The sequence below is a fragment of the Passer domesticus genome, chromosome 1 (assembly GCF_036417665.1).
Source record: "Passer domesticus isolate bPasDom1 chromosome 1, bPasDom1.hap1, whole genome shotgun sequence".
Lineage (NCBI taxonomy): Eukaryota > Metazoa > Chordata > Aves > Passeriformes > Passeridae > Passer > Passer domesticus.
This window is the reverse complement of record NC_087474.1, coordinates 134,531,766-134,558,497: the sequence shown is the minus strand read 5'-3', so window position 1 is coordinate 134,558,497 and position 26,732 is coordinate 134,531,766. Positions and strand designations below refer to the sequence as shown.

Here is a 26,732-nt window from a genome sequence, read left to right as displayed (position 1 = left end):
GGTGCCGCTGCCGCGCCCCGTCCCGCTGCCTGCTCCCTCCCTCCCGGCCCGGGGGTTTTATAGAGCGCCGCGGCTTCGCGTCCTCCCCGCTGGGCTGGGCTGGGCTGGGCAGGGCAGGGCCGGGGGCGGCCCGCAGGAGGCAGGGGAATGCCGGCGGGACCCCGCGGCTCCCTCCATCCCGTCCCGCTCAGCCCGGGAGCACAGCGGGCGGGAGAGCCCCGCAGCCCCGGGGCCTGGGTCCCGCTCGGGTGAGGAGAGGCTGCCTGGAGCGCCCAGCGGCTGCTCCAGCGCCGGGAGCGGACGGAGGGAGCTCGAGTGTCCCCTCCGCGGGCGTGAAGCAGCCCCGGTGGTTCTGGACGGGCTCCCACTGCCGCTTCCCTGCTTTCACAAATGCTCCCATGCAGCAGCTCGGAAAAGCTCTGTGTCTGCCTGGAAGGATATCGCACAGCCTGCAAAGCCACTGAGCAAAGGGAGACTCTGCCAGCCCAAAAGGAGGCCATTGCTGACCATTGGCTCAAGTTTGGGTCTGATGTTGTCGTGTCAGTTCTTCATGCAGGGAGCTTTACACCAAATATATTTCTCGTGTTAAGCAACTTAGCAGTGGATATTTTAGTCAGGAAAGAATTTGTTTTTCAGATGATGGGGAGTTAGCGACAGTATGGTTGTGTTAGTTGGCTTTGTCCGCACATCTGTTTTGGATACTCAGAGGTTTTCTCTCAAATGCCATAGCTTTGTCAGTCCCTGCTAACACTGCTGCAACTCTATCTACCTTGAGCTAAAAACTCAAGCTACATAACTCAAACTAAATACTATTCCAAGATAAATATTTGGGAGTCAGTCAAGAAGCATGACAAATCATGGAGATTTCCAACACAGGTGCAGTGAACTTGTTCAAATGCTCCTTGTACCTATCAGCACAGTAATGCAGCATGGAAATTAACCTGCAGCTTTGAGAGGTTCTACCCTTTGTGTTGGTGAGGTACAGGAAGAAGGCTGAGAAGCTGCAATATACAGAGCTTAGGACTAACTTGGTCCTATTTGATGTCCCAAAACCAGATGGAAGATAAAGATTCCCCTTCTAGTTGTGCTTTGTAGCTAAGCTAATAAATTTCTAAATGTAGACTTTGTTTAGCATAACTAAAATTGCTTTATTAAACTTGCTTAGTAAATACTTCTTGCTCTGACTATACTCGTAAGTAGACATCCTTAGTCCTTTGAGACAAAGGTAGGACAAGATGTCTCACTTAGGAATCTGAATTTGAGGAAATTTCTGTAGTGATGTAGATAGTATTTTTACATAGAGAAGATGTATCAAATTGAAACTCAATGAACCTTAGCAACTTACACAATATTGTAAGAGGTATCTTTTTACTATCCTTAAAGGAACTGAGATGTGTTCATCACCAAAGTGTCCTTCAAAACAAGTAGTTCCTCATATCTTCTTCTTCAGGCAGAATTCAATTAAGAAAATACAAGGAGGTGACTTGGGCACAATGGTATGGAAGAATACATGCTTTTGATTTCAAAAGAGAACTTTGGGACAAAAGAAAAAAACTTTTTTTTTTTACTCTGTAATCAATCAAATGGATAATGTCACATTTGTTGGAGGGACAGGCATGTAAAATTGACACCTGTTACAATTTTAATTCAGAAAGCTTAGACATTAATCCTTTTGAATTGGTTTTTACCTTATCTGTCTAGAGAGAAACACTTGTGAGCTCATGAAATTCTAATTGGAGCAGCTCGTTTTCTGTCTGTATAAGCAGACAGCTTTAGTGGACTTGTTCATGGAAGTCTCAGAGAGACTTCTAATCAACTTCATACACACAAAGAATGGTTATTGAAGCCCTCTGTGGAGGTGAGGAACACAATTTGTATTACACAGAAGAAGATGCAAGTCAGTTCTTCCCCTAGTATTTAAATTCATTGCTCTATGTGAGAATGTGTCCCTTTTTTTATTAAAAGAGTCCCATCCAAGAGTGAAAGTCTTCATATTTTAGCTTTCCAGTGAGCTGGTCCTGTTGCACCCAGAGGAGCATGTTTTTGTCAGCTTCTGCACCTTGTGCCCTCCAGGCAGCAATTTACACACAAGTGACAAGTGTAGGTACTTGGAGTCAGCCCCAGGCACTGAGTCATCCCACGGTGGGTGTCTCATTGACTGCTTTCTTTTCCTGTTGCTTTCCTCACCAAAAGTAGAGCAAAAAGCAAGTGTAGTAACACTACCTGCCTTAAGAGATAATCAGAATAACATTATTTTTTAATTCCTTAGGATCTACCTTTATTCTTTTATTTTGATATTGTTTCAGACATTCATTATCATCTAACTTGTAAAAAATAGCTTTTTCCAGGAAATAAACACTTCTGTCATAGAAATGCCCTTTTAATTAAGAAAAGGTCACAGCTTCAAACATTTAAGAGAAGTGATAGTACCTAGTGTAGTCACAACTTTATTGCAGTGATTTCTTTCTATTTTGTAAACTTTGGACATGTAAAAGCCATTGGCCATCTGAAATAGCAAAGGCAAGAGCATAACAAGGTTAATCTATACCATTCATGAAGAAGTTCAGGATTTTAGTAATTGCAGACATGATCTTGCCCAAAAATGGTATCCAGTCACAGAATGACAGTCGGGCACCTGATGATAACAGTTTATTCAAAAGATTATCAAAATAAGTAAAACACAGTGGTCCTGTTGGATACCTAACACATAAGATGCTCTTCATCCAAAAGAGGGGTTTGTACATTTGTTACCTAAATGAAAGTTTGAAACAGAGGCTCCAGTACAAATAACATGATGTACGTGTGGAACACCATCTGTTGGATGTTCAGTTCAGATGCTGCATCTGCTTCTGCTAAACAAGCAAAAAGCATAATCATGCTTATCTCACTTACAAAAATACCTTACCTTAAGTCATAGCGACTTTCTTTTTTGAGAATGGAAAGCAGGAATAAGCAGAGTCTGGAAAATGGCTCAGAGCCATGGCTTTACCCAGAGCACACAAAGCATGTACAGGAGAATGATGCATGGAAAAGTGACTGGCAGCAGTTTTGAGCTCTGCCAACCATGACTGACTTGGCCAATACCTTGAAATAACTAGAACAACCAAAATACAGCTTCACCACAGCATGCCAATTTCCAGCTGTCTCCAGTGGCCATCAGGAGAGCAAGGAATGGCTGACTGTGGGGGGACACATAGAGGTAAATATGCCAGCAGCATGTAATTCAAGAATGCCTCTGTTCAAAGCTAAGGTTTTCCAAGTTTCACCATGCTCAGGGATATTTCCCATGGGTGATTTCATGCAGAGGGCTTTGCTGGAGCACAGTGTGTGCCCACATTGAGTACACTCTTAAATGAGCAAAAGCATTTACTCAGTGCCTGTGGCCAGTCTAAATATAAAATATATTCTACTATATTTAATACCCTGTGGAAGAAAACAATACAACAAAAAGGAATCTGATAATACACAGTATGGAAGGGGCAGCAGTGTTTTTTTACATATTACACATTGCATGCCGGGCAGTGCAAGAAAAGCATGTCACTCAGTGCTTTTGATTGAGGGATGCCATGGTGGCATGCCACAGCCAAAAAGCCAAATTGTCATATGCCTTCAACTGAGATGTCATGCTATGGAAAACACTATAGGAATGAATGGAAACCCCTACTGACAGCCAGATCTCACTGGAAGATCTGCCAAAGGAAAATAAGAAGCATATTGGGTTGATTTTGCTGGTTTTATATACAACATGATATTAGCTACATTACCACTTCTATTTATGTAGCACCTCTAGGCAAATATTAGGTGTACTTTTACTGCATCTTTCCAATTCAGAAGGTGTGTAACTCAGCAGTCTGTGCTTTAGGACCTTGCTTACAAAATCCCATCATCCTTCTGTTGTGGTTTAGAACATGCATTGCCTTTTGCAGAACTTAATATTTGGTCTGTGAGATACAATAAACATGAAAACAATAAGCCAGACTGTAGATTTAGCAAAAGGAACAAAAAGGTGAAAAAGCTTTCCTTGTAGCAGTCTACTAAAATGAGAACAGATTGAAGGACAAGTACTAGCATGAAAATAAAAAAAGAATAAATTTCTTATTTATCACACACAAATCTGATACAAAAAAAACCCCCCCACAATGTGTATTTCAGGCACCTCTTCCAGATCTGAAAAACTAAACGGATAAACTCTGCAAGAATATGACTCTCCTCTTGATTCTCATAGGGCTTTTCTTGTATGGCACTCACACTGAAATCCAAATCTGAGCTGGGCTGTCTGCTTTTATATACTGGCACAGTCTGACTTGAAATAATCCAAGTACAGGAGTTTGACCAGTACTGTTTGCTTTTATAAGGTCTGTATGTGCCTGTTTGGAAATTCCAGCAGATTGGCAACTCTTCTATATTGAGGTAGACTTTTATGTATGACCTTTATCTTGCATGATACTCTGGCAGTAGCATTTGCCTGGGAACAGTCGTAACCAGGCCACGGAAATGCTAACACAGCGGGAGGAGTTCAGAAAAGTTCTGTAAGAGGCATCTCAATGAAAAATGTCATATAATTAATGATGCAGCAAATCAGAAATACTTCACACATATTTTCCAATGAGATACATCCTCCTAAAAGAGAATTTTATAAGAAAATCATGTTTCCAGCCGTTGAAATGTGGTCTTTGCAGGAAGAAGAGTTTTCATCTCATAGACATTTTCCAGAAGTTCCATGAGATGTGTGTTTCCCAAAGTTTTCAGAAAGTCACTCCTTCTGAATCCATCCAATTTGTGCACTTTGAAAGGTCAGAGCATAATATCCCATTTCCATCAATATCTGTGCTTCACTTCAATGGAGTCAACATTTCACTCTGAGACCACAAAGCACCTTTGAAATAATCATCTTTCAATAATGAAAGGGTAACTGGATGTGTGTAAGTATAAACATTTATGTGTGCATTGCAAGTGTAAGTAGTATGTAGTAAAAAAGGAGTTCATTTTAGGAAGCTCATGCTTGTCACACATATTGAACGGCAGGTATTACCAGAAGAGAGGGGAAACAAAACTGTAACGAAAAGCCTTTAGTAACCTAGAAACAATAATGGCTGGGAATGTTAATATTCTTCTCAGAGCAGTTTAAGAAAGTAACAGTCTATCGTAAATTGAAGGTTTTTGAATAAATCCTACAAAAGCAGATTGAAAGAGTGATAAGCAATGATCCTAAGATTGAATCTTTAAAAATCAATCTAGGGATACAGTAATAGAGCAGTACCCCATTTTGAAGTTGGTAGTATGTTACAGTCTGATGGACCAAATCCTCAGATTCCATCTTCTGCATTCTAAGTCTCATTTATCTGAATTTATACTGATGGATCTTGATGGGCTCCAGTGCAATAATCAGCTTTCTCTAATACAACCACATGCAGGCTTGGGCTATGGATTCTAAAATATGTCTCTACTTTAAAGATGCCAGTGCAGCTCATAGAAATGCTGTTCATCTCACAGTTTAGCACGACTCAGCACAATGGTTTGTCAGAGCAAAAAAAAAGGTTTTGCTAGTTTGCCTTTCACTAGTCCTGCCTTTCTGTGTCCTCATGTTCCTTGGTCTCTTTTTAAAAAATTCTCTGTGGTGTTACTTCCATTCTCTACAAATGCGTTGGTAGCTTAATGCATCTTTACATTATGTATTTTGAAAAGAAAAACACAATCCTACTCTGTGCTTTTAATCACCTGAATGGATGCCAAGATTTCATGCTGGTTTAAGATTGATGCCAGACATATTTTAAGTGATCCAATCAAACTTTTTCATTCTCATACTTATTTCAGTGAACTTACTCACATACCCACAGCAGTGCTGAGGTACAGAAATGTGTTTGAAATACAGGGACAAAGTACTCAGACCTTTTCAGAGCTAAGTTCTTTACTCTTGACCCTAAGGATGCTTCAGAATATCTATAAAAGCAGTCAAATTTGATAGGCCAGTTTGAATATTCTGATTGAGGGTGTTTTTTTATTAGTAAGCCTTTTAAGTCAATGCGGAACTGTTCCTCCTAGGCAAGGACAGATTATTTTCCAGCATGAATTCTCCAATCTCCCTAACTTTCTAACTGTCTGCAAGGATTAGTAAGGGCTTTGATATGACAAACTAGATTAAATAAGGCAATTATGCTTCATCCTTGTAAGAAAGATAGTGATTAATGTTGCACTGAGCTGCACTTCAGTCTTTATTGAAAACATTATCTGCATCATACCAAGGAGTGACTCTGAGAGGTGCCCTCTGATATTTCCTAGTTTTGCTACTGCAGTGATGGTCATGGTTTATAATCCAACACATAAAGAGTTCAGTAATAGTGAACAATGAAATGCCTTTTATTATCCTAGCTTGGAACTGCTAACCCAGAGCACACTGGTAGCCATCTGGATCTACAGACTTTGGCCCTCCCAGCAGTGGTGATTGTACATCCTCTCCAGATTGTCACAGGCACAGATCCTGGTCACTGTCATTGGAGGAGAACATGTTTTTGCCTGTGGAAAGCAGTTGAGAATATAAATAATTCTCTTTGGCTCTTCACATTTGCTTGGTGCTGGCTTGATGTCTTTCCCTCAATTCTAGTGATGCCAAGAAACTCTCTACATAGTCAACCATTCTAGACTTGTAAAATGCTTTTGATTTGCTCAGAACTGAGGTCAATGTAATGTTTGTATTCAGGTGCATTCTCTGAGGACATGAATAATGCACCAGTTCACTACTGCACAACCAGATACAAAATGAAACAGACCTCATTAGTTAGTAGACCTTACTGGTTAATTTTAATAAATATGATCAGCTGAAATAGAGAAGTAAGGATTAAATATATGATTATAAAGAATCACAGATCAGGAAATGTGTATAAGATGTCTCAAGCCCATCAATCCTGGCAGCTTGTATAGTCAATCAGCACCTGCCAAATTCTCAAACACCCTACGTGAATGGAGGAAAGATTTCCCATCTATTCAAAATACAAATTCCTCCAGGACAGCACAACTGTAATGAAAGGGGTATGATAAAAAATGAGAAGCCATTAAATTTAGTTCCGTCTCAAAGAGAAATGCTCTCACAGGAGCTGTGGTTGTCAGTCCCTGGCCAGTGTTCACATTGCTGTAGCCATGCAGAGAGTACAGCACCCTATTCTCTACCTCACAGGACTGTGTTAAAGATGAATAATATAATTCTTGCAAACTCTGTTATTCATCAAAACAGCCACACAAGTGCTAAATGTTAGCTAACTATTCATTACCTTTATTGAAGGGGTAAATCTGGCCTGTTCTGGGTGTCCCCACTGCAGAGCACTAATCTATTTCACTATTTTCTTGCAGAATAGTAGTTGGTAAGCAGCATGATGGATTGAAGGAACAGCAGGTCAAGCACCCACAACAACATGAAATTCGTGTTAATACTTGTCAGTTCATGTCTAAACACTTTACAAACAAGTATTTATAAAGTTAGTTTCACTATTCAAGTCTTCTTCCACGTGCTTCTGGCTGGGCATTCCAGCTTTAACCACGTGCTTTTTGCAAAGGTTCCCTACAGAAATCACAGCAAAGTATTTTAAGGCATTAGACATGGAAAATATTTTTCTAACCTTGCATCACTATACCTTTTTTGACAGGGGCAATGAACCTAGTGTTTCAATTATAGGTCTTACATACACGATAGGGCAACAGGCCAACAATTTTCATCTGTGTTTTCCAAGACCAATACCATTTGTTTAGCTATAAATTCAGAGATACTGAATGCATTGTTTTTTTACTTCTGTAAGTTTATTAAAGGTCTGAGTTTGACAATGTCTTTGAGTATAATAAAATAATAAATTATAATCTTGTAAAAAACACCAAAAATTATTTATTACGGTAAAATAACAAATAATATACCCAATCCACAAGAAAATACAAGGAATTTAACTTCAACAGCTGGATGCATAGTCCATGAAGTTAAGCAATCCTTATCCAACACAATTTCTGAGAGTTTAATCAATCTCATGTGGGCTAGCAATGATCTAACCCCAAAAGTATTTTTAAAAAGGCATCTTAGGTCTCCTTGTTTCATCACAGACAGACAACACCTTCATTAAGCCCTTTTGGATTTATCAGCTTTGACAGCAGTTTTTGCTTTTGGCAATATTATGACTTTTCTTTTCTGGGTGGTAGTATGCAGACTAACATGTAATAACACTGGCTACTAAACATCCTGCCATACTGAAATACAGACATTCAGGATGTGGTTTTTCACAATAGGTTTATATTTTAATAGTCACTCATGCTTATATACAGATCCCAACAGCAAGAGTGAAGATAAATATATAAATATAAATTTATGAGCCATTTTGTATTATGAGAGTTCTGCTGGCTTTCAGAAAAATGATAGATTAGAAAATTATGTCTTTGCTTCAACAGTCACCACTATAGCTTTAGTGCCTCCATGAAGGCAAGACATCTTCCTGGTGGAGGAAACCTCCTTATGGATTACAGATAGAAGCTGTATTTATAAATCATTCAAACAGGAAACAACTCTTAGCACTGACTCAGAAAGACTAAGATTTGCTCGACAGTCAAATATTCAATGAGTCACTTGCTTCTATGGCATAAGAACGGAAGCTTTCATTTATGTAGTACAATGGGGGAGGAAAGAGGAGTTCAATGGATCACTGATACACTGTAAGGGTGAGAAATTTGTGCTGTATAGGACAAAATGGTTGCATGACCTCTGCTTCCAAACTGGTGCTGGACAGCTAAGTCATCTAGCACAAAAGCCTAACCTAACCAAGAATTTAAGCACATGGAGGATTTAAAGTTCATCACCAGATCCTTTATTTTATCTGGAATGCTCATACTTGTACACTTTATAGACAGGTATAGTTCAGGTAAATAACACAGTTCAGGTAAATTTTTACTTACTTACTCCAGATATTGGAGGTTTATTTTAAATAGCAGTTGTCTGTTTTTATAGTCACATAAATCTTTGCATTTGAAGGAACCATGAATTTATTTAGAAAATTAATGTAACTTGGTCTTGTTACTGAATTAGCTTACCAGATATTCTTTGGGTGTGCTGGGGGAGACGTGGGAGAATCAAGCCTGAGCTTTCCTGTTTAGTCTATGGATATCTCAGCAAGGCACTCTTTGTTCCCCCACATCTCTAGCAGATGGTACAAACTGCCTGTCCTTTGTAAGACAGCATCAACCATACTTCTGAAAAGCCTTGGCATTGCTCATAGTCCTCCTTCTTCTCTGGTGCTTCCCTCTGTTATCCATGTGTTGACAGTAAAGGGCAGGAACACATTTGGTGGCTCTGTGTGAAAAAAAGATCTCCCGTGCCCCTTCACTTATTTTCAATCAGAGTTTGGACCCTTGCACATTTGCAGACTTTGAAAACTCTCTACATACAGAATAAGATTCACACAGAACAGACACTGCCATTCTTCCTTGAGTTTTTATGTGAACACATAAGTGTTACAATAAGTAAAACAGCACTGATATCACTCCTGAGAATAGTAAGCTTGCTTTTGCAAGACAAAGGATTCCTTTTTTCACCAACCCATCTGCCTTCTTCAGAATTTAGAGCAAAATCTAGAGATTAAAGCATCATCTATAAGCATGCAAATAAAATCAACATAACTTGGAGACATTTAATTGTATTGTGTTTGTTATATTCCAGTATAATACGTAAACAGTCCTTCAGCAATCGCAGCATCATTAAAGAAAAAGTATCTGTTCCAGAAAGTTTCAAAGATTGCTCTGAAATAATTGAAGACAATACTGTTTGATTAAGATTTGTTTTTCTTTCTGTACTTACTACATGATATGTGATCTCTGTATGGTAATGCACTTCAGAATGGAAAAACCTCAACAGTTTAGGTTAGGCTTTTAGGAAGCATTAGCTAATTATAGCTTTCATAATCCCCTTCATTTAGATCTAGTCTCTTGTTTGTAATAACTGAGATCATCCCCATCTTGCAACATCCCACACCATCACTGACTGGATACTCTTTTTTTTTCTATAAATATACATGACTGAACTCTCAATTTTATTAGTTTGTCTTAACAAAGTGATAAGTTTTTGACTGCTGTCTATTTCACTTTATTCACATGATGGTTTTCACCACAAAAAAAATTTCAGAGAACAGCCATTATCTATGTAAGTTCTAATCCAAATGCAATGAATTATAAAAACCATTGCACATCCATGTTCAAAATTACTAAGGCAATGCCCACATCTCTGACTCATTCTTGTTGTCATTAATTCTGGACATATTCTCCATTCTCAGGAATCTATCATTCCTGAATCTGTTCATAGAAAATAAATAGAATAAACCAAGAACTCAATAGTCTTATCTAGTGTTCCAATATTTTTAATAGTGATAGAGAAGAATTTTATAAATTCCAGTCACAGAACCATAAAAAGACTCAGATTAGAAGGGCCCTGAGATAATCATCAAGTCCAGCCTCCTGCAGAAATAACAACCTCAAAATATCTCACATGTATTTCAGAAAATATAATAAAATATTTTATATTATTTTTACTTAGCATAAAAGCTGCTTTCATAATTCATTCTTAAAATGCTTGCTAAAATTGAATTTCACTTACTGATATAAATGTGGAAAACAGTAGAAGAACAAGTGTTTTCATTAGTCTCTGGATGAAATACACTTTCAGAATGGTTGGCCATGTGAAAAGAAATGTGTAGGGTTAATGTTCATGAACTGTGAATGTACACCATATGCTGATGTTCAATAAGAGTAAAACAATGAGGGAAAATAACATATCTGAAGTCCAAAGTCTTGCATTAGACAAGATTAACTTTTCTACAAGGACAGCAAGTTTTAGTGCAGTGGCAACAGTAGCATCATATGGCCAAATAAAAAACATTGAGAGCAGTACTTCTGTAAGAAAAACAGTGAACCCAAATTCAGTGGTCACTGTATGTGGCAGAGAGCAATACAAAAATGAGAAAAATAATATCCTTCATGGAAAATTAGTATTTCCATCAAAGTCCAGAAGGATTAATGTAAAGGACAGAAACACTGCGTTTTTCTCACTGAGCAAAGCTAAGATAGCCTTGTTCTGTGTCTACACATTAGAGGTACTCAAGGGGTACAAGTGAGGCAGCCACAAGCTAGAACTCTGATCTCACCCGGTTGTCCTAAGATACATTTCATTTCCATCTTCCCACATCTTCAGATCCAGTCTGGTCCCATATTATTCTACACAGATACTTTTTTGTGGGTCCTCCATTTCTTGTTTGTATCTTACAGCCTACTCTTCACATTTTTTTGGTTGAGTTTCTAAAACACAGAAGCCAAAGTATCTTTATTTAGATGTGTTTTCTCGTCACTTCAAAAAGCTGCCAAAGACTGATGTTATTGAGATCATCTGAGTGGTTTTAATCTTCCACTAAAGAAACACAGGGGTATAGTCCTTTCAAATAACAGAGGGCATTTTTCAAGACACTGTTACTGGGAAGCATGAAATTGAGGTAAACTGCAAAGAAACAAACAGAATATTAATTCTTCATAAAGGCAATAATTCTGATTTTTTAACCATCTGTCAGGTAAAGATGTTCTTCAGAGCTGAAGTGAAATAGCGGGGAGAGTCCTTGATGGTCTCCCATATTCCTGCTCTGTCAGCCTGCAACAGGATGAACAATGGCCACAGAGATGGTAAGGGAGGGGGAGATTTTTTCAGTATTTCTTCTTTTCTGAATAGGTAAGAGCATGAATGTGCAGGAGTGCCATCATGCACCTGTCTCCATTCAGCAAAATGCTTGATTTCTGTCTGTTGTCAACTGAGATCAACTCCTTGGCTGCTTGCCTCCATCTCAGTCTGTTCACATTGTTTCAGGTTTTCAAGGCCATGTCTGAGAAGAAAACAGATGAAAAAACTTACTTTAAACTGAAAAGAGACCTGCAGCCTGCTCTGTTGACCTGGGACTCACACAATTCTCTCTGATGCTTTGGCAGTATAATGGAGTTTATTTTTTTGTACTTCTGTGAGAGGAGTAGGATAACTAGGTAGCACAAAGTGTGATTTCATGGTAGCAGGGAGCATGGAATATGCTAAACTGCAGCAGGAACTCAGGGAAACAGGACAAGCATGCCATATTTTTTGACATTTTGAGGCACATCATAGTTTTATCAGAAATTTGCAAAAGCAGATGTTCATTTATGAATGAAAATATATCAAGATTATTCTATCAAGAACAACTAATTCTGCCTCCTGTTTAGGAAGGGAAATCACAAAGATAGGGAGGAGGCATCACAAAACTCACTCACATCCCAGTGGGATGCCCACTGTTGAAGATGGTTATGGAACATATATGATTTCTTGCAAAAGCCTTGCTCAATTTCTCTACAATTCTCACTAAATCTTGATCATTCCTTACATTCTTATACTTCAGTTTACACACTAGAATTTCCCAATTGGGATTCTTATTAGTTGCACCTCTATAAGAACTCTACACATGGCTAAGGTGGAGGGGTTTTTAGTGCAAATACAGGAATGGAGTGTCTGTAAGTGACAGGGTTGGTCTGATAATCTCTGGGGTACTTGTGAATTCTGTGACATTCCCAAAACTATTTCTGGTTCTTAACAAATATGATTCTTAGGTTGCATATGCAGTAGGTTGCAAACATGCCCTAGTGAAAAAGGAAAGGTACCAACAAGTCATATTGTGGCAGGCTGTCCCTGCATCATCAAACAAGTGGATACACTTATCATAGAATCATAAAATCATAGAGTGTTGGAAGGGAACCTTAAAGGTCATCTACTTCCAACTCCTGTGCAATAAGCACGGATATTTTCATCTAGATCATATTTCTCAGAGCTCTGTCCAACCTTAAGTTGAATGTTTCCAGGGATGGGGCATCCACCATTCTCTGGGCAATCTGTACCAGTGTTTCAGCACTCTCTTTGTAAAGAATTTCTTCCTTTTATCTAATCTGAATCTACCCTCTTTTAATTACAACATTTCCCATTGTCTTACTGCTACATGTCCTACTAAAGAGTTCATCCCCCTCTTTCTTACAGACCTCCTTAAAGTACTGAATAGCTGTAGTGAGGTCTTCCTGGAGCCATCTCTTCTCCAGGCTGAAAAAGCACAACTCTCTCAGCCTTTCTTCACAGGAGAGGTGTTCCAGCTCTCCATTCATTTCTGTGGCTCCCCTGTGTTAGACTTGCTCCCACAGTTCTATGTCCTCCAGGTGCTGGGGTTCCTAGGGCTGTACTCCATTACTCCAGCGTACTGCAGTATTCCAGGTGAGATCTCATGAGAACAGAGGGGTAGAATCACCTCCCTGCTGGCCAATCTTCTGGTGCAGCACAGGATGTGGTTGGTTTTTGGGATATGAGCACACATTGCTGGAACATTTCCACCTTCTCATCCACCAGCAGTCCTAAGCCTTTCTAGGCAAGTCTGCTCTCAATCCCTTCATACCCCGGTTTATATAATCCTAGGGTTTGCCCTGACTCAGGTACAGGGCCTTGTACTTGGCTTTGTTGAACCTCTTGAGGTTCTTGTGGGCTGGCTTCTCAAGCTTGTCCAGGCCCCTCTGGATGGCATTCCATCCTTCAAGTGTTTTAACCCTACCACTCAGCTTGGTGTCATTTGCAAACTTGATCCCTTAGCCTATGACACTGTTAAAAACCATTAAACTGTACTTGTCCCCATATGGACCCCTGAGGGACACCAGCTGTTACTGACATACATCAGGACATGGAACCCTTGACCACTGGGCTCTGGATGGTACCATGAGGAATGAGGTTCCGCCAATTCCTCACTCAGCAAATAGTACACCCATCAAATCCATCTCTCACCAATCGAGAGAGTAGGATGCTGTGGGGGACTGTCCCCAAGGCATTACAGAAGGCCATCTGTCCAGACAGATGACATCCATGGCTCCTCCCTTGTCCACTGATGCAGTCAACTCTGTCACAAAAGGCCACTATGTTTGTCAGGCAGAACTTGCCCTTGGTGAAGCCATGCTGGAGGTTCTGTTTCACCTCTCTGTCCTCCATGCAGCATAGCTGCCATGAAGGTCTGTTCCATTATATTCCCAGGTGGCAGGGCTGACAAGACAGCAGTTCCCAGGATCCTCCTTTATGCCCTTTAGAAAAATGGGTGTGATGTTTCCATTTTCCAGTCTCTAAAGACTTCACCTGACTGCCATGATTTTTCAAATGTCATGGAGAGTGGCTTGGCAGATACATCAGCCAATTCCCTCAGGACTCTGGGATTTATTTCAACATCTCATAGACTACTGTATGTTCAGGTTCCTCAAGTGGTCACAAACCTGAACTATAACCATGAGAAGGATTTTGCTCCTCTAGTCCCTGTCTTGCAGTTTGGCTACTTCTCCAACTTGCATTGCGCTTGTGGAGTTTAATGTGGAACATAACAAGAGAGAACACTGTGTAACAAAACCTTAGAATGGAAAATCAGCTAAACTACCACTGTGATGCATAAATATTCTTATTTGCATATTATTTTATAGGTACACATCTGAATTTTACATCTGTAACAAAACTTTAATGTGTTGCTTGTGAAGGTGTATTTCCAGCAGCTCAGTAGCTTACAGAGAAAAATAATTTGGAATAGCAGTGAACAGTTGAAACTCAAATTATGATTTTTTCCCCCCTGTTCCTTTGTTATTAAGAACTCTATTTGAGAAATTGTGAAAGAAGCACTTTATCCCTCACTGGCTCATAGAAATCATGGACTGTAAAATTAAAAGGTATGGCAAATTACAGGCAGAATAGTCAGCCAGTAATATAGACAAATAAGCTTTGAATTGGATTTTAAGAAATATTTGATAAAAAAGGTTCAACAATAATAACAAGAAAAAGAACCTTTCCAGTGACGATAGATTTTTGGTTTTGTACTTCTGTTTTGATAGAAGAGTTAGTACTTTTCTTACCCATTGTTTCAGAAGAAATAATGAATTTTAATGCTTCATCACTGAGAAAAAAAAAAAAATCCATCCCAAAATTTCTGTTGCTCCTGATTCACTGATGAATCTCTCAGGTGATGAGAAACAAAAAATATTCTTAGCCACCAGATGCAATTTACCATGAAAATTAAATATTTTGTAGCATTTTGACAAAGATTTTCATATCACAAAAAGGTTTTTGACAACCACCTTACCCCATAAAAATAGTTATATTAGAATATGTTTTTGAATGTTCCATTTTACCCTTGTTTCAGGTCAAAAGTATTCAGCTTATTGCTGTTCCTTCACTGTGCTCAAGCCAACAGCAGAGGGCACAGCTCCCCACTGAAAGTCTCCAAGCTGGAGATAGTGTGTGATTCTGCCTTTTTTTGATTAAAATATTTTCTGTCAGGAGCAACGTTTTGATTGAAACAATGTAGTTTCAACAGTCAGTGACATCTCTGAAAGAAAGCATTTCTCTTGTGCTATTTATTCAACAGTCAGTTCTGTACAAATTCATGAGATTTAGTTAATGCCTAGTGCAACTTCCAGAATAAATGCTATCACAAATCACTGAAATATCAAAGAATTATGGATTGGTTTGGAAAGAACTTTAAAGATCATCCAGTTCCAACCCCCCTTTCATTGGCATGGGCTGGGAACCTTCCATAGACCAGGTTGCTCAGGGCCACATCCAACACTTGGCCTTGAACACCTCCAGACATTCACAACCTTTTTGGACAACCTGTTCCAGTGCCTCACCACCCTCACAGTAAAGAATTTCTTCCTAATATCTAATCTAAACTACCCTCTCTTAGTTTACAGCCATTCCCTTTGTCCTGTCACCACACAGCCTTGTAAAAAAGAACTAAAAATTTTGGAACTACAAAAATTGAATACATTGGTTACCTTGGACAAACATCTGCTCCATACATACAGCTCCACAGATACAGCTCAAATTGATTCTCAAGCAATAGCAGTGACAAATATATATAGGTATGTATGTATGTATATATATACCTGGCAGAGCCACATTCAAACCCATCAGCAGTTCCAGGTGAAGCATGCAAATCTTGAACAGGTGTCATTCAAGCAACAATTTTCAACAATCTCCTGACACACAAATATTTTCAAATTCAGGTCCAAAACTCTGCAGTCTGTGAATTTTTCTAAATGTGAAAGACAAGCAAGAAGAATAAGCCTGCTTGGTGAAAACCCCTAATGTAGGGAAAGTAATATATACCAACGTTATATATATATATATATATATATATATATATATATATATATATATAAATAACATAATATATAATATATACCAACATAACAGTCTTTCTCTTTTGTATGTTATATCTATAAATCTGTGAGTCTGTTGCCATTATATATGCTGTTTTCATGTTGATACAAAGTTAAAAGGAAAAGACAAAAACGTTGAACTACCCCATCATTTCTAATATCAATAGTTTAATGTTGTGTCAGTATAACTGCAAAACAGAAAATTTGTTTTTATTATAATTTCCTGTCCACCTACAAATCTTTTCTGTTATCTAAACATACATATTAGTTGCAATTAAATATATTCCCTGAATATGAGGTGCGTGAAGTCACCTATAAAGTTTTGTTGTTAATTGTTAGAAAATATGGACTACATATTACTAGTACCCATTGACAAGAAAAGATTTTGAATACTTCACTATTTGGACACAAATTTTTTCCTTGCTTCAGACTTCGACAGTTCTTTTAATTGGGACAGGGAGTTGCAGGACACAGTTCTATACTTTTTATATAGATTGATGTACTATATTTCACAACTTAAAATATAAGCTCAGTTAGTATAAAAAGCCTAAAACTATAGGCCATAGCAGATAAAATTCCCCAGCTAAGAACACACTTTCCCTGACGTAGAGGAGCCAGGTTTGATCCTACCAACAATAGCCAGCTGTGCACACACAAACTGAGCTGTATCTCTGACATTAGCAAAGCCCTGCACGCAGCAGGTGTGGGGTAATATGAGACAACAGATCTTCCGTAACCATCAGGGCCCTATCTCACACCTTTATGCCACTGGCCAATGTTTATTATGACTTATTTTATTTTTAAGGTGATCCTTATCTCTTGCACAGTGTGCAATACTTTGCACCAGGATGGCCAGAGCTTCTTCAGATCAAGCAGTGGCTGGTGGCTTGGAAGCACCCTCCTATTTCACTCCAGAACTTCCATGACTTTGCAATTTTCCCCACCTGGTTACAATAGCTACATGGGGAGATTATCTAGTACAATATTTAATTTTGACCAGACCATTACAAATAACAGTACCTTGATTCTCTGTAAACGTTAAATAAAAAAGGTCACTACGAGAGCTAGTGAAATATTAAGTAAGAATATTTGCAGGGATTTTTTTCACAAATCAATACACTATTGAGATATGTAGTATTTGAAAATTACAACATGAAAAAATAATTTCAATGTTAATATGATAATATAATATAAAAAATAGAATATTTTTCAGAAGAGCTTTCTGTGTTTTTCTCTGACTAGCATCCTTAAAATAAGATTATTTTTAATTCATTTCTATACTATGTTAATTTTTAACTTCATACTCTCAAATAACATCAGTAGGTGTCCTGCTATGCATAAAGTGAAACACATTTATAATATTTTGTAGGTTCAGAGCTTTAGACATTAAAACTTTGCACACATTCATCCAGAAAGCCAGGGATCCACTTCTATTTATACTGTGAAGGCTTTGCCAAGGCTATCACATTTCATTAATCCCAGTTTCCTGGAAAGCTGCTAACACTATCCCTGCAGAGTGGGGCAGCCTAAAATGTGTAGACAATAATCAGTAGCTGATGGAATACAGGGTTGTGTTTTAAGTGTATTAACATCCATTATCCTCAGCCTTCCTATGCCCTCTGCTGCTGGGACATTTTTTGTGGTTTCAGTCTCAGCAATTTAATCCTATAAGTTCGAATGTATTGGAAAAACTTGACAATATCTGGACTACAAGAACAGTGGAGGAATGCAAAAGAGCCACTAAAATAAACTGCTTTAAATCATATTATTTTAACTTAAGTTTTAAAAAAATTTGCTTCCATCCCTATGGCAATTTACAAAACCTCTTATTTTGGAAAAAAATATTTCAGTGCTCTCTGAGTTCAGGTATTTCCTCCTAAAATGAAGTTGTAAAAAAAGTCTTGAAATGGGTTTTGTCAGCTAGATAAGGGATCTTAAAGAGGTTGCCCAAATGGAAAGAGCTGTGCAACAACCTGTAAGCTGTCAGCCATCCTTTCTAAGCTGCATGTCCTAGGACTTTCTTTAAAGTCAAACCTAATTACTTTGCCATCTGGAGAAAGGCTTATTGCACAGCCACACTGTAACTTCAAGAATTAAAAAAATTGGGAAGTGTATTCAAAAAAACACTGAACTCTTTTTCTTTGAATCTTGGCCCTTGGACTTTTCATGAGGTCAAGAGCTCCTTCATGACATTAAACTTACTCCCTGCATTTATACAGAAGGAAAAGGAAAATGAGTTGACAGGTTTTTATTTAAAGTTCTAAGAATCAGCAGAGTCAGAATTAATTTTCTTTAACTAAGAAATACTTGTAACTAAATATTTTAACAACAGTGATAGGATCATAGCTAAAAACTGAAGTACATTTAAGGATGTAGGACCAGAAAACAGTAATGGCAGGAATCATAAGCCAGTTGTGTTGGGTTTCAAGAAGCAAAGCAGTTGTTGTGTCAGTCACACACAAGCTGCTGTATTAAACCAGAGTCTAGAATTACTTTATAGCCAGGCTGATGCGACAGTGAAAAGGTCACAGTTCCGAAATCTTGGCTCCTCTTCCAAGAGATCGTTTTACCAAATCTCTGCCATCCTCACCTCATGCAGTAGGAATATTTTTCATAGTCGTAAAATTGACATTGATTATCTGAACAAGCAAAAGAAACTGTGGTAATATTTCCAAATTATATTCTCATTGCATCTGTATAACAAGATAATATTTATTTTTACTTTGGTATTATTCCTAAAACTATGTTCCTTTCTTAGAAAATTCAAAACTACCTTGCCCTATTCTTTTGTATTTTTTTTCACGGAATTTCTTTATATTATGTTGTCCATCTATCATGCTGTAGTGCACCATCTCTTTCACACAAACCATAAATACATTTTCAAATCTCTCTGGGTTAGTCTCATCTAACTAGTCACTTTCTTTTTCAGTGTTCATCTGATAGTTCTTGAATGTAGGCAGAAGATCTTTGATAACTATATATTACTCCATATATAGAGTTATATATATAAAAAATATATAAATTTGATAATTCTATATAACTAACAGTAACCAACAGAGTCTACAGATAACTGATGGCAGACAAGAAACTGATGGGTCTCTCTCACCCTGCCATGAGTGTGAACAGCTGCAGATGATTTGGTGCTCTGGCTCTCTTAGAGGTGAAGGAACTTATCTCGTACATTATTCCAAAGGAGCAATGATAATTGATATCAGATGTGGTCAAAAGTCAAATTTCTGTTCTGCAAGATGCACATTCTGTTTCAAAATGGCTGATATCATTTTAGTAGTCTGACTTGGATCAGAGACAAAGCAGTCAAAGCTGTCTTTCAGCAGAAGTTGGTGGTGTTAATTTTTCTTTGAACATTTTCTATTCTGATGAAACATAATTTCTGAATTTCTGAACAACACAAAAAAAAATGAACAGAAAACTTAATCCACCTATGACTGAGATGTACCTGAAAGTTGTCATATCCCTAATCATCACTGCAACAAGTTTTACAGGTTAGAACACAACTTGCACAATGGTGTCTGAAATTCCTGACGTCAGCTGCGGACATCTGCAAAGGCAGATATCAGTAGTTTCCTATTACTGAGAATAGCCTGCAAGAAAAACAGGAAAATGTCAACAGGTTCCAGTTTTGCAACTCAGGATGACAAGGCAAGTCTTACATAATCTATGATAAACCTTATTTTATATAGAAATAATTATTTCTTACATTCAGTTCAAATATTTACAAATATAGATAATACCACAACTATTTAACTATGCTGCAGTACTTATCAAGCATAACATCCCAAAAATGCAATCCTGCTTTTAAGTATGCATGAGACAGAGTTTAGCCAGGCAAAATCACATATGTGTTAGCAGAACTTAGCTTTAAAACAGTCAGATATCAATCCCCAAAAGATTGCCTTGAAGATTCCCGGCAGTATAAAAATGGCATGAGATCATTCCCAAAACATCTGAAGCTGGTAGGATTTGGTAGGTTTTGGACCTCCTCTCTTATTAAGAGCATTGCTGGTTGTATTAATGTAGTATTTAATAACATATTCACCATTTTCTTCAACACTGATTGTTGTTTACCACCACTAAGAGCTGCAGACTACATTGACTATTTTTTAGTGATTTTTCAAAATCAAAATTCTAAAATCCACATATAAATTTCTTAAATCACTGACATGGATTTTAAAAAAGGTTGAGCATCCACTGCTTTCTCTGTAGTCTTGGCTTTTATATCATAATTATCCTTTGGGTTATTTAGTGTAAAGGTCTTTGGATAGTATCTGAACAGTTAGAATTTGTATTTTAATTTGGCATCCAACTCACATCTGTTTTAATATTTGTACTGAATCAAAAAGTAAATATTTTCTGATTGTGCAAACCACACTGTTTCCTTATTACACCCTCTTATCATAGTTTCTCATGCCATTCTGAAGTCATATGGAATCAATAACAGTTGGTTAGAAAATGCTAAGGTCTTTACTGTTCAAGCAGGCACATAAAAACCTATAAGTAAGTTAGAAATTCAGAAGAAATTCAAATCAGACATCTTTTCTTAACAGCTTTCATAGTCACCACCAGTAGTGTTTTTTTAAAACAGGTCAGAACCTTGCAAGGAGAAAAAAAAAGGCAAGTTCGAGCTGCAGTTGTCAAGTCAACAATGTAAAAAGCAATCTTTAACAGAAAACTAGATTTTTAAATAATATATGTATTTATTTTAATTTTAACAATAATAAGTTACATGGATTATATATCAAGTATCTTTATTATGTATACAATTCCATGACAAAGTGACATCAATTTAGTACTGGTACAGAATTACAAGCAGAAAATTCGATTATTTATTTTGCCTGGGACCTGAGCATTGGCACATGTTACACTCTATTGCCAGTGGAGACCTTCAATCTCCTGTAGATACTAAAACTCAATATGTAAAAAAAAAAATCAATTTGTGGGTCTTCTGTGGAAACCTTGCAAACCTTCCAGATGCAAATACATCATTGGTGTTGGAGTTTCATTCCACATGAAATTTAAAGATAAAGACAGCCCCTCGGGTTAGTATAAAGGAGACCTGAAGAGGGGGATACAAGATTTCTTTTTTCATTCTCTTTTAAAAAAAATTATATGGAAAGACTAGTTACTTTTCAGGAGTACTTATATAGATTAGGATATGCTTGCTAATTCTGTTATACTATTTGGCAACGCCTTTTAAATGTCAGAGAAGATCCAAATTTTGTTCTTTAAAATTAGGACTTGTTGGCAAGTGTTCTTGTGTAAATGGTGAAAGGTAATTTCCCAGTAGGAAACCTCTAGGTTACCCACTGATTTGGGGAAGGGAACATAGGAGGAGACTTTTTAAACACAGTTACTCAATTGTGCTTTTTTTTTTTTTAATCTACAGTGGGAAGTTTATACATATGCAAAAGTTACACTATTAACCCATATGAAAACACTCTGGACTATGTTTTTGGGTTTTTTTCCTTTGGAAAGTCTTATTACTTTGATAGCAAAGGAGATTTCTTTCTGCAGATGTGTGGTGCTTCAAATGCAACTCCATGTACACATTTCTAAGCATCATGCACCGTTACAGGTGCCTGTCACTACAGTGGAAATCAATACACTTTTATGTGCTTGTAAGCAAGGAATTAATGGTAATGGGCAATAAGCAATATCAGTAACATCAGAGTACACCTGGGGCAACTCATACTCTAAATTCAGAAAACATAAAATACCTATATCTGTTACTTCTGTGAAAAAATAGACCTTTAAAGCACTGTCATACTCTCTGAAGTAGAAGATGTATTCACATATATTTCACCTGAATTTTGAAACTGTGTCAAAGAGACTTGCAGATTTACTATGAGTGATGCACTCATATAGACACCTAGAATTAAATCCTTCAATGACTTTGTCTTGACTCTATAAACTGTCAGGACTTTTTTGTCTAGATACTTAAAAATAATGTCATTATTAATGAGAGAAAACTCTTTGCACAGTATAAAAATCTTTGAAATCTATAACTTGGCTGTCAGGATGACTTCATTGATTGATAAAGGTCTTACCATACTTCACGCATTTGCAAGGCTGACTGGGGGACCCCTCTCTGCAACATAAATGTTGCAACAGTTTCATTTCCATTCCAAACTAATGAGCAAGGCTCAGCGCACACAGTGGATGGAAGGAAATATGCTTCAGAGGTAGAGTCATTGAAAGAATAGACAGAGTCAAGTTTTTAAGGTCTGTTCACATATATCATCCATAGGGGGAAAAAAAAAGCATTTGTAGACAGCTTTGGTAGTTACTTTACTTTAGATAAGCAATACCATCCCTGCATGTGCAAAGTTGACCTTGCAAAAGCAAACTGGGTTATGTTGACTGTGCTTATTAAGCTAAATTTAGATAATCTAATCCATATTTAAATAGTGAAATAGGGCTGTAAGGTACAGGTATAAAAGTAAATTACCTCTGGTAAATGTTTAAAAGGTCAGCTGTACAAGTACATTGAGCTTGATACTACATCATCTGCTTTTCAGAGAGCCTGATCACCCGATGCCCCACTATAATTCTAGCTGGTGCTCCTCAAAGCTGCAAGCATGCTGATCACTGCATGGTGGTTGGGTTTGTTGGTTTTGTTCCTCCTGGCTTTTCAAGGACAGCAAATAAGAAGGCAACACAGAAGAAATTAATGAAGCAAAGAGGGAAAAAAGTTATCTAGTAAGGGCCCCAGCAGCTGTTCTGTTCCAGTACATTAAATGTCTTCAGATAATGAAGCAAGGTCTGTTTTACAAAAATTTAAAGCCATCTCTAAAATAACAAGTTTTATTTGTTTTCCAGTGCCTTAAAGTCCTGCTAATAGTCATCAGCATACACAAACTATTCATGTTCATTCCATGTAATGTTATCTTTGGCAGCTTTTTAGATTTTATGAACATTCCAACATGACAAACTAAGGAGATGGATTATACATTTTTCATCCAGGCATTAGGAACACACAGCCAGAATTATCTCCCTTTTCTCATGCCAGAGCGATCAAGTTATCTCACTCGATACAGCCAAGATAAGAAAGGGGTGTCCCCTTAGAGTTGCTTTCAGTTGTAAAGAGATAGTGCACTTCAGCTGTGTTTAAGCAGTGCATGATTACGTGTTTAATAGTTTGTTTTGAATCAATAGTTTAAAATATGTTGAAACAGTAAAGATGTTAAGCTGAAAATATAGCAATTCAGATTTAAAACTAAATGGAATTAGAAACAAAAAGGGATTGAAATCAGATTTTTAGGATTATGCCTATTGCATGATAATTTCCATGTTCTGTTTCTATATTTTAGAATCTCCTCCTTGTACTTTAAGAAGATTGTATATTTTCCCTTGTGATGTTGCTGAAACACTATACTAGTTATCTAGGACTAGTCTATTGTCATTGCTAAGAATTGCTAAGCATATTCATAGGTGAGATGGCACTTAAAAAAATTCTTATGATTTCCAAACTGGAAGTTTATATTCCACAGGAAAAAAGGGGGGGTGGGGTGGGAAAGTTCAAGATACAATATGCAATGCTAGACTAAATAAAATTCCTTAAAACTCTATGACATTCATGGCCATACCATCAATATTTTGCAGTAAATGGGACTATTGTTGGTAAATATTGCACCATGTGTAAGAAAGTGGTTACACTCCTCAAAATGCCATTTATGTACTACATTTTTAAAGGCATGCACTGCAAACTGTTAGCAGCAGAGTTAGAAAAATGTCTATATTTTGTAAGCTGTGCTTGTCCACATCTCTGTGTACTTACCCCTAAATTGCTTTCAGGAATCCCTACAGTTCCGCCTACCCAAGGTAAAGCCTGAGTGAGTCCTGACAATGCCGGGGCAATTCAGCTGACCACTATAAATCTGCAAGCATTCACAAGTACGTTCTCAGTTTCCTCAGACCCTAAGAGTGCAGAGTGGCTTTTCTATTTCTCACTGATTGTAGCATTCCTTTGTAATAGAACCAAAAAATTTGATCCTGTTAATTGGTTTTTAGCTTTATCTCATTCACTGGAAGCCAGACAGGAATTTGAATGCAGCTGAGGCTTTCAAGAAGCTGAATAGCTTGGCAATTGTCACTGTTTTCCTGGAGGCTGGTTACTGACATACTGAAAAGAAATATCTTTCCTTATCAAAGCTGCAGTGATGAGGACTAGAAAAAATACGCCTTCGTGTTAAGCAGGTGGAGATTATTGCCTCTTATACTGATATAGCAAATATTTCCACCTTTGCCCATGCTTCTAGATGGATGTTTTACCCAAATGCCCATTGAAACCACAGACCCCTCAAGAAGAGCTGTGTTTTAAAACATGGGTGCTAAGTAACTTGTGTTGTTTAATTTACTTTTGTAACAGGAAATGTTCACACCTTTCATGTTTGTTTTCCACCTAATTTACAACGATATGGACTTTCTCAGACAGATGCCACGAGGAACAACATAAAGCATTAGAAAAGAAATTAGGTTTCTAGTCAACCCCACTATGTAATTTTTTTTTTAATTACGTACCTGCCTTAAATTATGTCAGCGAACATTATCTGTTAGGGTTTTGCAACACATGTTGCTACAGATAGAGCTGCTTCTTTTACACTTGCGTGGCCCTGACTGTATGGCCATGGTGTCAACATTTACAGGTCTCCACACTTCCTCTATAAACTACAGAGAAATATGAAATTCCTGTTCCAAACATACTCGAGAGCTGAACTGTTTTAAATAGAAAATAGCACCTCTGCTGCAATAAGGTTCATTCAGTGAGCCATACTCCTAGGATCACCTTTTCAGCTAACCAACGTGTGCAGCCAGCAGTTGGATTGCAAAGGCCTTGGTCAGTGACTTGCTATCACAATGTACTAGCATAGGTATATCAGAACCTGTGAAATTAATGAAATTATGTTATATCTGGTTGGCTTGTGTAACATTGCTGCCCTGTGCCATTAGCTTGTTAAGCATGATGACAGAAGTCAATACTCTAACTTAATTCAGTGTAATGCATTTGTAAGAAAGACAGTGAAATCATACCAAGCCCTGTATTTATTCCATTCCAAAACTACATTTAGTAGTACTAGGCACTACATTTATGAATAATTTTTCATATTAAACAAATTTTGAGATATCACAATCAATTTACACCTGGAAAAAAAAAGTAAAAAAGGAGAGATCATTTAGTCTTATTCTCCTGGCTGGGAATTAAGGGAAAACTTGTTAATTGAAACTGCAGAAGAGAGAGCACAAACAGCAGATAAGCACACAGCAGCTAAAATGCAATACTTCAGCTTAGCCTTAGACCTCCACCTTGATGAAGAAAAATCTCTATTTTGTCAAAAGAGTGTATTTTCCTAATGATATCAATTTCTGATGCAGAATCATGAAGAAAACGTGAGCTCATCCATGAACATGGGAATGAGGAACTCAGTATTCATAAGCATTCTCCACTTCTATGCTAATTATAAGGCAGGCAAGTAACATTGTCAGATATTCCTGCTGTCCTCATCCTATCACCTTATCAAGAAAAGCTAGTAATATACCTCTTCCTGCCCATAAGAAAACATAACAAAAACAGTTATGAAGAGGCCCATAATTCTCTCTGGTAATTGATATCTTCTCTATGAGCAATCCTGAATCCACAGTGCTTTACTCTGCCTTAGTGCAGCAGCATCATCCCTTTAACTGCCACAAAGCAAAGAATAATCATTTTCACTCTTCTCAGCTCTTCAGAAAAAAAGTTCATGGTGCTTGTGGGGAAAATGAGAGCAGGGACACAGGTACATCACTTTGGCTGGTTTCAAAGCAGTTACCTTCCTTATGATGGCAAAAAAAATTTAAACTTTGCAGAGATCACGAGCGGAAGACCATTGAGAAACGGCAACAAATCAGCTTCCTATAAGAACTGTTTAATTTTGAACCTCTTTAAAAATGTCTCTAACTGGCTATGTCCTGTAATTTCTCACATTTAGAGTGGACCTGAGCTGCAGAGCTGTGGTTTCAATCAGCTGAAAACCTTTGCATGTGTGCACTGGGGTGACAGGAAGTGGGCAGCTGCACCTCCTTTGTCTCAAGTTCATTTCCAACATAAAGACTTCACCCTTCATCCTTTAGTGTAACTCCTTCAGAAATTACTTTTAATAAAATACAAGTGAAAACATTAAGTAGAAACAATTTCAAAAATCAAATAGACCTGATTATGATGATAAAGAAAATGAATAAGTGATTGAGAGTCTAGGAAATAGTAAGGAAAAGGAAATGTCCTTAACTTGATCAAGGAAAGGCAAGTTAATTTCACAAAATGTCCAGACTTCAACTAGCTGGGTAGGAGAGTTCTCATATCTTTCTAGCAAAGAAAGAGAAAATACAAACAGGATTGCAGTTTAGGACATAAAGCTATTACTATATTGACATCTAATAGGGCTTACTGGCAATATAAAAGAGGTGGAAAGGAAGATTACCCAGTGTAGTAATGA

The 26,732-nt window shown here is 37.6% G+C and overlaps 2 long non-coding RNA genes across 4 annotated transcripts in view; one reads left to right on the top strand and one right to left on the bottom strand.

The window, feature by feature from the left end:
* Positions 1-11,436: 11,436 nt before the first annotated feature.
* The window catches only part of LOC135281615 (uncharacterized), a 17,100-nt gene continuing 1,804 nt past the window's right edge, over positions 11,437-26,732 (bottom strand). For 2 of the 3 annotated variants that reach the window (XR_010348208.1, XR_010348216.1), the window contains exons 2-5: positions 22,712-22,890; positions 19,703-19,847; positions 15,970-16,118; positions 11,437-11,882 (exon numbers count right to left, since the gene is read on the bottom strand). This is a non-coding gene — a long non-coding RNA (uncharacterized LOC135281615). The remainder of the gene's footprint in view (positions 11,883-15,969; positions 16,119-19,702; positions 19,848-22,711; positions 22,891-26,732) is intronic. The other variant, XR_010348214.1, reaches the window with a different exon arrangement.
* Positions 13,869-17,333, top strand: LOC135281629 (uncharacterized). Its single transcript, XR_010348220.1, has 3 exons — positions 13,869-14,058; positions 15,768-15,945; positions 17,051-17,333. It is a non-coding gene; the product is annotated as an uncharacterized LOC135281629 (long non-coding RNA).